At 43.3% G+C, this 10,769-nt stretch overlaps 1 protein-coding gene across 1 annotated transcript in view; it reads left to right on the top strand.

Moving 5' to 3' along the window:
* The first annotated feature begins 207 nt into the window (after positions 1-207).
* The window catches only part of LOC134538581 (unconventional myosin-XV), a 205,305-nt gene continuing 194,743 nt past the window's right edge, over positions 208-10,769 (top strand). The window contains exon 1 of the mRNA XM_063380005.1: positions 208-488. The gene's annotated coding sequence lies outside the window, so the exon portion shown is untranslated. The remainder of the gene's footprint in view (positions 489-10,769) is intronic.

Raw genomic sequence — 10,769 nt, 5'->3', positions numbered from 1 at the left:
TCGTCCGCCGCTCTGAGCTGCAGGATGTTGTTTTCGTTCCTGAATCACCTGGAGAGAGGACAAAAAAAAAACGGGGAATAAAACTTGCGCTCGAAGAAGGTTGAATAGCTGTGACCTAAGGTGTGGTTGACGGCGGGGAGGGGGAGGCCAGGTAGGCGGGCTGCGGCGTTGCCGGGCTGCGCGGGTCCGGTCTGGCAACACCGCGCGGCCAGTCCAGACGGGGGAAAGCTGGACGGCGGGCGCGCGAGGTTTGTTGTCTTATCGTTCGCGCCGCTGACGGATCACCTGGCTGGCGCTGCCGTCGCCCCAGGGACGAAGCTGACGTAGTGAGCGAACAATGTCGGTGGTCGCTTAGCTCGCAGAGGTTCCCTACGTGTTCGACACTCCCGGTGTCTTTACTGCCTCTCCCGTCTGTGATCCGCCCGGTACCGCTGGATTATCTACAGCTGCAGCGCAGATTACGCAAGCTGGGGATTTCTTTGTACAAGGTAGGTGACGCAGAGACTTCAACGCTAGCGTATGATGTGCATCCTCGCTTACTATAGCGTGTTCCAGCCCATTTTAACACTTCGAATCCTTACTGATCGTTTTATAACATTCAAATACGTTGTCATTTGTGAGATATGAACATAAGTTAGGTTATTGTTGCATTTTTTTTTTGTTGGCAGTTGTCTTGTCAGTAGTCCGTTCGATAATTTTAAAATTTAACGAAAATGCGCTGAAGATGTAGTTGCGTAAGAGACACCTACACAGTAGAGAATATCAAAATGCGTCTACGTCTATCCTATGTTAGGGCGTAAATGTATTTACAGAGGATATTTTATTAGTGCACAATATGGTTTTTTGTTTTTACCGCTTACTGTTTCAAATAGGAATGTACTGACAATAATTATTAAAAGCAATTTCTTTCACATTTCATTTTATCTTCGTGTGACAGTATTTTTTTAAAAAATGTAAATACTGCGCTGGTTTTTAGGCAGTTGATTGCTAGAAACGTAATAAGGTGCACGAAGAGCTTGAGAATCGCCAGCCAGCCATTCGCCGATGCTTTGTTCCGTGGCACGCGAGGAATGTCGAGGGGAATGGGGCTGTGGCCGTCGGGACGGAATGCGCCTTTAACTTTCTTCGCCAGAAGTGGGTCTGGCAGGAAGCGACTAACGGCGACGATAACGCTAATTGCGTTTGGGAGAAGGGCGTACGTAGCAGTGACGAAGGAACCGGGGAGTTGGGGGGGGGGGGGACAGGGGGGACGTGTCCCCCTGAACTTTTTGGGTGGAGGGGACTGTCCACCCCCCCAACTTTCTAGACAGTGATATTTTTATTTTATAATATTATTCTGCCCAACTTTATTTGTAATTTCTTCACTCATCAAATTTTATCTTAAAGAAACAATAATAATTTTAAAATCTATGTATCCAATGGTTAGATACAAAAACTGCTTAAAAAGCGCTATTTTGCACTTTTAAAATCAAAATTTTCCCTTGGAGGACCCCCGGACCCCCTGTCTTAGTAAGAGGGGAATGGATTTACATGACAACAAAATCATTATTTGTCCCCCCCCCCCCCCAACTTTATGAACACAGCTACGCCAATGGTACGTAGCCGGCTCCCGCTACATTGCTCGTTGTTGCTACCGCTAAAACTATACTTCTCGGTGGTCAACCGTTTAAAACAATATATACATGCATGGACGTAGAACCTGTTGAAATTAATATTCCCCTCTCTGTGGGGCGCCCGCTTGCTCTTGCAAGATCGTGACTGTGAAACGGGGTTGATTAACGTGAACGTCAAAAATATGGCTAACTTTATGTATATTTTAAAGTTTTCTTCTTGTTGCGAGGCCGAAATACGGGCAGTGTACAGCAGACACGCACCCTAGCCAGAGATGGTTTGTGTCGGTTAAAAAAACGTGCGCAAAACTCTCGGTTCGCTTCCCCCCCCCCCCCTCATAAACACTGAAAATTGCCGCGCCCCCCTCGCCCGGGCGAATCCTACAGATTTGCGCCCTTGTTGTATTATGGGCGTCGCAACCGGGGGGGGACGGGGACGGGGGGGGGGGCACGCCCCCCCCCCCCCCAATAATAAAAGTCTTCCATTTCGTCCCCTCCAATAATATATTTAGTTTCGTAGTTATATTATTAATATGATTTCTGTGATATAACCCATATGTTGCGCATGGTGCATTTAGTCCAATCGTGGTAATGTGAGCACTGTATTTTTACAAATTTGTTCTCTGGAAATATTTTTTATTATATATATATTGCAACCAACTATAATTAGAATATTTAAGAAAGAATAATGCCTAAAAACCACCCTTTTGCACCTTCAAACACCAAATTTTCCCGGGGGAGGACCTCCGGAACCCCGCTTTTTCCCCAGGGGATGGATATTCCTCAACAACTAAATCAATTTCAGTCCCCCCAAAAAATATATATATATCCTTGCGACGCCCATGAGGACGAGTCATAATGCAACCGACAAACTTCGGCTGCAGGTTTGCCACGAAAAAAAAAAAGAAATTAATGTTCAAAGAGCTTGCCGAGGTCGTACAGGCACATCTCTGAAGTTGCAGCTCATCAAGTTTTACAAGGCAGTTGTACCAACTAGAGAAAGTAGCTGGAACAACCGCAATTCTTGACTCTGTCGTAAAATTATTTTACTGAAATCAGCGATGAGTCAAAGCCCAATTCCCTTGAATCCGATTCCTGATTCCGAATGCCAAAGAGTGCCTCGAATCCAAATACGGGTTTCGTGGATCAAAAATTAAATCATGTATGAAAAAAATTAAAAAACAAAAAACTTCTAACTATCGTGTTGCAACATTTAAATTCTGTTTTCACGAACTAAGTTTCCTGAGTAAATACATATCGTAATTTTATTTGCATAATTATGCATTAAAAGTACTATATCTTGTATAAATCTGTAGATACTAACCCAAATAGACCTAGTGTACTTCAGAGTTGTCAGGGTTGAATTATTGAATTTACTACATTTCCCTCAATATTATTCTTTGAATCTATTTCCTCGAATGTAATATCTTTCGAATACTTAAGATTTGTTATATGGTGTTTTGAAGATTGGGTAGGCGCATCACGTATTTAAGTTATTGGTAGCAACACCATTATTTTCAGTTTCATTCTCGTGGTGATGAACCTACAGTTGGTTTAGATCTGACTAACCACTGATCCTGTATATTCCCGTAACTGCATATTACACACACATTTAAACAAAACACCGACTGTTACAAGCAACAGACACCCTTCTAGACATAACAGCAGTGGCGGTTCAGTTAAGAATTTGGGGGGGGGGGGGGGGGCGAATGACCGAAAGGTAAGTGGTATTTGATACCTCCAAATTTTTGAAACAACAAAAAAAAATATAGCCCTGTGAAAAGGCTATTTTAACGCATATCTGATGCCATGTAAAAATATGTAAAATCAACCAGAAACACTACAAAAATTTAAAACAACACAATTTTGCAATGAACCGACTTCAAAGTTCAGGTAATGCCAGGCTTGGATTTTTGTTTTAAACACTTCAGCTTTTGTTTTCTTTTATTATTATTGGTTTGGGGAGGGGAGGGGGGAGGAAGCCACTTCCATAGACCAGGAGCGTTCGCATAATTTATTTTCGGTGGCGGATATATTGTCTTTCCCATCCCCACCACCACCTCCTTGCGTACGCCATTGCAATGAACCGCCACTGCATAGCAGAGGATACTAACAAAGCAATGGATGAGTTCCAAATCAAAATTCCTAATTCTGCTAGACTTCTATGAAGCTTTCGACACCTATTCCTTAGAAGTTAATGGCTGAGGTAACAAGTACTGGCCTATCCACGAGTGCTATTTCCTACGAGGTTTACGAACTACCTGAATAAAAGTTTGCACATAGATACAGCTGATAGGGAAAGGAAAGAGAAATCTCCCGTAAAGTGTACATGTTAGAACTATAACTATATCAATATCAGGAATTTTTTGACGTGACAACGTCTATTAAATCAATGAACGCCGGCTGCACGCACGAAAAAGTGTCCCGTTACGCACATTGTCCCGTTACGCTCATTGTACGCTTGCGCCGCATCTATCTCTCTTCCACTCGATTGGATTTGACTTTTTCGAGGCACATTAAACTTGAAACACTCCCATTCGTTTCCTACTTTTCCTATCATCGTCCTATCCTCAACAGAATAACAGATTGGAAGAAGTTAAATATCAACATGTATAAAAGTTATAGTCAAAATAATCTCTTCGTTAAAGTAATAAACATTTTTGAATTAATGAGTGCAAATAAAAGTAAATTTATCAATTAAATTGTAGATTTAATTTCACTCCTTCTTTGTATCCATACAGAATAGTGATAATTAAAAAAAAAAGATTCAATTTTATTCATATAAGTCTGCAATCATTTCATCAATGTTTTGTTATGACGTTGTCACGTTAAACTATCGTCCGTAAACCGACTTTACAGACAACCAATTTTTTATTTAAAAGCCGTACATTTCAACGCAATTAGAAATACGTATTCGTGGACAGGATCGACAGAACGGGCAGTGAAGGACACGTAACGGTTGAACGGGCGAGGCGTGCAGCCCCTGGCAGCCCCGGGGTTCGTGTCGTGTTAGCGACACTCTTGCCGCGACTCGCCGCGCCGAAGGCCACCGCCTGGCGACCTTGGAGACACGAGCGCCGTCGGACCAGCTGCCGCAGCTGCAGCTGCAGCTACGCCCTCGCGACACAGACGCATGCCGCGCGCCCTGCGAGAAGGAAAAAAATATCTCACACGGCACCTAACGTATACCGATATTGTACATGTCACACGTCTTCTCTAGAGACCTTAGACCGGGTTTATAAATAACGCAACACTAAAACAACGAAGGAAAATTAAGGGTCCTTTATAAGTCACGAAAATCGCAAGATCGCAAGCGTAAAAAATAGAAAACATGTGAAATTTTTAAGGTGGGCCTAATTTGATTTAAAAGTGTGTGAAAGTTTAACAACTGAAGACGTGTAATTCACAAAAAAAAAAAAAAAAAAAAAAAAAAAAAAAAAAAAAAAAAAAAAACAATACTCGTGGCCTTGTATGCTCATAATTTCCGCGTCTTTAGAACTCTTCGATACTTCCAATATGGAAGGCGGAAACGCAAGACGTTGAAAGTTGGCCGATACATACGTTGCTGTTTTGCGTCTTGCGTGTCGTGACGTAGCAGGGGTGAATATAGGACATTTTTTTTGTATGGGAAGAGGAAATAATTAAAAATAAATAGAAATAAAATTCTTAAAATTCAAACACGTGTATTAAAAAAAATGGTGTGTGCATAGAGTCCACGCGCGAAAGAAGTGAAACTTCTTGCTTATTAGGTATAGTATAGATAGAGATGAATTATTTAAAATTTTAATTACTCTACTTGCATAAAATGAATGATAATTATAAAGTTGTTGCACAAACCAATAACTCTTTTCCACGCGAATAAATAAATTGTAGATACCTTAAATAAAATTAAATAAATATTGTAGTGTCAGTCGTTAGCTGTTACGAAAACTTGTGGAGAAGACAAATACAAACAGTGTTACGTAAATAACGTAGCATCACTGCTGGATCATTTCTACCTCTCCCCTGCCGTTTGCCTCTTCCGGCCGTTACAACTGGCGTATGGCATGCTGGGCTGCGTACCTGACCCCTTATCAACTTATTGTTGACTTCCCATTTGACCGCTAGCGCCGTGCGGCAGTTCTTGTGTTTGCCAGCGAGCTGCAGCAGTGCACAGCGATGACCGTGTGAGTGTGAGTGTGAGTGTGAACCCTCCAGCATAGGCCCTTGGCCGTGTTCCCACGACACCGTCTCGCGTCTCTCCAGCTGCAGTCTCGTCCCAGGGTCGACACTGTTGCCACATTCACACCACCCCGGCTTCTTGACGTCAAAAACTTGTTATTTTGCATACCGTCGCCAGAGACAAGATTCTATGATGTTCGCAGGCTTTCACGGCCATTGTCTGAAGTAGGTAGCATTGTCAGGGAGCCAGTTGAGTAGGTAAACTGCTCCCTGATGATGGCGACTACAAATGCCGACCGAAACATCGGTGAATTATTCGCCAGGGACACGGCTACAACCCAGAAACCAAGCTACTTCTGACAATGGCTGTGAAAGCCTGCGAACATTATTTATAATTTAATTTTTAATCGTGTTTTGCAGAAACTCCAGCATTAAGTTATTTTTTTTTAAGTTCTTGATTTGACTTCAGAATAAAGTATATAAAAATGCAAAATACATTAACTTTTTGATTACGATGCAAATATACTTTTTTTTTTCAAGCTGAGCTTTAACAAACTTTCAACACTAAATTAAAATGTCCAAAATTTTTTTTTCCATACAAGGCATATTTAAACAATTAAATTGTGTATATATTCAACAATGTTGAAGTTTAATTTTCGTAGAGAACTTGGCTGGAGAAGCTTATATAAAAGCTCGCAGATGTTCCTTGGAAAAGTAGGTGGGGGGGGGGGGGGGGACAGTCAACTCGGCGTAGCGGTGTTCTTCAGCGAAAGCGAAAAGACACGCACTGATTGCGAAGTGCAGCGAGGTGTGGGCTAGGGGAGGGGACGCAGAGGCGAAATCTCGTTCCCTTAAGTCAGCAAGCTAATTGCTGCGTACACTCATCTACTTTTCTTTGCAACTCTAAAACTGAAATTGAACTTTGAGATTGGTACCGGTGTTAGTATTAAAATAGTACAAGTGCACAGGCATTTTCAAGTGGATTTACCTATCATTAGAAACCGGAAAAATTCGCGAATTCATTTCGCTATAGGCTAAAAATACAAATCGTTATACCTCAGTGCGGCCTCTGCTATTGGCTCACAACTCACCTGGACGACTCTCTGGGCCAATGAGAAACACCCAACCAAAGCTTTATCGAATAACAGACTGCTACGCTGGAACGTCTCACAAGACAGCAAGCAGCCGACGAGCGGTGTGGCATTTGACCGAGTGTACGTAGAACTATGGAGTTCATCCTGCAGGTCATTGAACCCGCGAATTTTTCCGGTCCCTATTCTTGAGGCATTACGAACTACTTCTTGGGAAATGGTTTCCAAAAGAATCTTCTGTAAAAGTACATATTTTTTTCCCCCCCTGTTCGGTGGATCACTTTCACATTTTCTCTCAGTGCCGGCAGTTTAGTTATTGCAGTTGGTCCTCGTTAGAAAGAGCGAAGGTGGGATGAAACTGAGTCACTGCTGGGGCATCACACCGGGAGCTGGACTGCAGCTTCCCCCCCTTGCCGTCTGGCCCATGACGTCACGACTCCCTCGCGGCAGCTGGCGGGGAGTTGCGGAACACTCGCCTCGCGAACTGCTAAGAGACGGGGGATGGGTGGTTGTCTGGAAGTGGAGCGAACATGGCGGAGCTACCGCACGCCTCGCTTGCAAACCGCGAATTTTTTTTTGTCAGTCTTTACTAATGTTTATGGGTAGAGCCACGGAATTTTCGCGCATTCATTTAGTCGCAAGCTAGAATGCAAACTTCCACACTGTCGCACTGTGCTCGTGATTGGACTGCAGTTATCTGGACACGCCCCTCTACGACCGTGAGCCAATGATGCCCAGATAGGAGAGAAGTAAGCGAATCAGGTAGTGCCAAATAGCAAGGATAAAAATGTTCTCGCTAAGAAATCAACCAATGGGAAAGTTAACATGGGTCGAGCACACCTATAACTTTGAATTCTATCCTGAGGCTAGAGGAATCCGCGAAATTTCTGGGTCTCTATTTATGGGCACGTGTTTGCCTGGGAAGTGGCTGTGCGCAATGGAACTGGGCAGTGTCTGCTCTTCGGGGTTGGCTGATGTTACTTCCGGGCGCATGTCTGCTAGCACAGCCACTCTGCTAGCACAGCCACTCTGCTAGCACAGCCACTCTGCTAGCACAGCTAATCAGTAGAGACAGGAAAAATTCGCGGGTTCATTTCGTGATAGGCTAGAATCCAAGTGCGTGTAACGTATTGCTGCTTCAGTGATTAGAACACAGTTTTCCTGAAGGACTGTGAGCCAATTAATGACCCTCAACGTAAAAGTATCGAATCATAAGCATCCCAGTTAGCAGGTGTCACGAGTCAGTAGCCAATCAGCTGGTGTAATATTCCCGCGTACATAGAGGATCGTGGAGTCCATCCTAGAGGTCATTCAAACCGCGAATTTTTCCAGTCCCTACTAATCATGGAAGAAAATGCGTTCCGAATGGCGCGGCCCGATGAGGCAATGAGTAGACACCGGAAAAAATTCGCGGATTCATTTCACGACAGCCTGAAATTCAAATAGTTATACCTCAGTGCTGCCTCTGCTATTGGTTCACAACTCACCTGGACGACTCTGGGCCAGTGAGAAACACTCAACCGAAGCTGTATCGAACCACAGGCCGCTACGTGGGACACCTCCACAAGACAGCAGCCAATGAGAGGGTGACATTTGACCGAGTGTACGTAGAACTATTAAGTTCACCCTAGAGGTCGTTGAACCCGCGAATTTTCCCGGTCCTTAGCAATGACTAGGGGCAGGCAATTTTCGCGAAAAATCCTGAACGCCTATTAGACTGCAACAAAGCATACCCGCACCAGAGGTTTCTCCCTCGTGATTGGCGGCCGTCTGCGAGAGAAGTCGTCGCCTTGTTTGACCGAGCCGCTCAGGATGAGTTTGCTTCCGCACTGAGTTACTGTGATAGGTGCTGTGACAATCGACATGCGCCTGAAAGAAAAATACACGATTGTACAGTGTTTTAATTTTCAGCTAGTCTCGGAATCTTTTCGCGTAATTTGCATGGCCCTAGTAATGAGTAGTGTACTCAAGAGGGGTTTTGGGGGGGGGGGGGGTTGCGGCAAGGGTATGTGTCTTCCCCAATGAAGTTATGAAAAAATGTCCAAAATATCAATACAAGTATGTTACTGTGAGAAGCCACGTCGTATGCGTCTACTGCTGTATGTACGGGAGTGTTATTGTCAGTAGTAATGGTTTTTTTTAACACATGGGTTAAAATTTTACTTTTTAATTTTTTTTATAATTTCTTCCTATTCCCCGGAATAAAAATTCCTGTATGCGCCACTGGAGGGAAAGGTTTATCTTTCTCGACAAATACCTGCCCCTAACAGTGTAGCATTTTAAATGATTTTTTTTTGTAATTGGATTAAAGATATTGATGTAAAATTACAGATATTTGTAAATTCGTACATTTACATGAAAACAACTATATCACTAATGTGTTCGGATTCTTACCAGGGAATTTGTAAACCTTTTCCTGAATAGCTTTTCAGTATTAACTGTGCACATTAATAAGCATAATACAACTAAATAAAATCAAATTGTTGAATATTCAATGATCTTTTCCACTATTTAAAAAAAATAAATGCTTGAATCAAACATAAGTTAAAATACAAAATTATGTGCGGATTTTTGTAAGAAATACTCGGTATTATCTCGAAAAATGTGTTTCATATACATAAAAATAACTTTTGTACAAAAGTTACAATATTTTTCCTGTAGTATTTCTTGGCAACTGGTTTCCAAAGGATTTTTTTTGTAAAAGTACAATTTTTTTTGACGTGATAACGTCTTATAAATCGATGAACGCCGGCTGCACGCACGAAAAATTGTCACGAGCTGAGCGTGCAAGAAGCGGCCAACCACCGTGCGAGAAAATCTTCTATAATATCAAACAGGTTAAGGCGGGCTTTTTAAACTAATTGTTCGTGATTATATTTAAACAAATTATTTAAATTAAATTTTGCAAAAAACTGTAAATAGGTAATATTTGAAAATTAAAAAAGTATGCAATTTTTCATCAATGTTTTCTTATGGCGTTATCACGTAAAATTATCGTCCGTAAACCGACTTTACAGACCACCCCCCCCTCTTTTTTTTTTTTTTTTTGATCTGTGTGTCGAGGCACACGAGCGGAAGTCCAGACGGCCTGGGGTCGGCGACCGACCGCGTGTGACGGCGTGGTTCCTCACAGTCCTTCCTGTGTCCGTGAGCCGTGACAGTCGCGACTTCCGCCGCCTTTTCCACGCGCCGCTCCCCTCCCCCTGCTTAACCCTTCCCCTCCTCAGCTAGTACCCTCCCCTCCACTCCTCGCCCTGCTCAGTGGAGTCAGCGGCGGGGTCAGGCCGTGGCTTTTGGGGGGTTCCACAGGGGAGGAACTCTTATTTGCCGAGACTGACTCCTAGAGACCGGAAAAATTCGCGAATTCATTTCGCGATAGGCTAAAATACAAATCGTTGTACCTCAGTGCTGCCTCTGCTATTGGTAGGGACCGGAAAAATACGCGGATTCAATGACCTCTAGGATAGCCTCCATTATCCTCTGCATTTCTCAAGTAAACACGCGTGTTCATTGGGTACTAAATTGTGAGACGTCTCCACTGGGTAGCTTGTGATTCGACGCTTCTTTGGTCGATAGTCTCTCATTGGCTCAGATAGCTCGAGTTAAACTGCGAGCCAATAGCAGAACCAGCGGAATTGTACACATGTTTGAATTTCAGCCTATCACGAAATGAATCCGCGAATTTTTCCGGTCTCTAGCTATTGGTTCACAACTCACCTGGATGACTCTGAGCCAATGAGAAACTCTCAACCAAAGCTGTATCGAATCACAGGCTTTTACGTTGGGACGTCTCACAAGACAGCAGCCAATGAGTGGGTGGCATTTGACCGAGTGCACGTAAAACTGTGGAGTTCATCCTACAGGTCATTGAACCCGCGAATTTTTCCGGTCCCTACTGACAGCTTAT

This window comes from Bacillus rossius, chromosome 13, assembly GCF_032445375.1.
Source record: "Bacillus rossius redtenbacheri isolate Brsri chromosome 13, Brsri_v3, whole genome shotgun sequence".
NCBI lineage: Eukaryota > Metazoa > Arthropoda > Insecta > Phasmatodea > Bacillidae > Bacillus > Bacillus rossius.
Note: the sequence above shows the minus strand (reverse complement) of the source record. Positions and strands in the feature narration are given on the sequence as shown.